Source organism: Chrysochloris asiatica, unplaced genomic scaffold (assembly GCF_000296735.1).
Source record: "Chrysochloris asiatica unplaced genomic scaffold, ChrAsi1.0 scaffold00030, whole genome shotgun sequence".
In the NCBI taxonomy this organism is placed as follows: Eukaryota; Metazoa; Chordata; class Mammalia; order Afrosoricida; family Chrysochloridae; genus Chrysochloris; species Chrysochloris asiatica.
In genome coordinates this window covers 1,768,617-1,769,552 of record NW_006408548.1, presented here as the reverse complement: position 1 = coordinate 1,769,552, position 936 = coordinate 1,768,617, and the positions used below count along the sequence as shown (strand labels likewise).

Sequence of the window (936 nt, the reverse complement as noted above, 5' to 3'; positions counted from 1 at the left end):
AACCCCACTGTCATCAAATTGATTCTGTGAAAAGCTATTGGGTTTGAGCTACTGACAATCTGATTAGCAATCCAGTGCTTATCGTACAGTGCCACAGATCAAAACCACAATGAGATTATCACTTCACCGCTATTAGAATGGCTATGGTTTTTAAAAAGGGTATGAGGAGATAACAGGCACTGTTGAGAATGTGGGAAAATTGGCACACTTATCCCAGATACTTGAAGTATTTGCGAACACAAACAGAAATTGTATATTAATGTTCACTGAGTACTGTTTGCAGTAGTCAAATGGTGAGAACAACAGACATGTCCATCAAATGAGTGTTGCTGTTGTTGCTGTTAAGTGCCGTTGAGCTGGTTCCAACTCATAGTGACAATGTATAAGATTTCTGAGGAGCAGCTGGTAAGCTTGAACCACCAACCTTGCAGTTCAAACCAACCTTGCAGTTCATCCTGCGCATTAACCCACAGCGCCACACCAAAGCAGATGAATAAACAAAATGTTGTGTGTGTTTATGTATGTATGAATGTGTGCTCAGAAAACCTATACAGGGTTGCTATGAATCAGAACCCACTGAACAGCATTTAACAATAACAACAATATTATATATATGGAGCCCTTGCAGCATAGTGGGTTATGTTGGGCTGCTAACTAGTTGCAAGATGAGCAGTTTCAATCTACCAGTTGTTCCACAGGAGAAAGACTGAGGTTTTCTGCTCCCATAAAGATTTACAGCCAAAACACCAAAACCCAGGCAAGAACCAATACCAACTGCCATATACCAAGGAAACAGACAACACCTGTGAAAGTTACTCTGAGTTAAGCCATAAGAAGAGTGAAAAGGGAAGCCCAATTCCTGATCACATCTTGGAAGCAATCAGAAAGCATTAAAAAATTACCAAAACACATACTCAATTAAGTATTAAGGCCACA

The 936-nt window shown here is 40.1% G+C and overlaps 1 protein-coding gene across 2 annotated transcripts in view; it reads right to left on the bottom strand.

Annotated features, from left to right (window-relative positions):
- Window positions 1-936, bottom strand: part of UBP1 (upstream binding protein 1 (LBP-1a)) — an 82,078-nt gene that overhangs the window by 48,201 nt on the left and 32,941 nt on the right. The gene's annotated exons all lie outside the window — the stretch shown is intronic.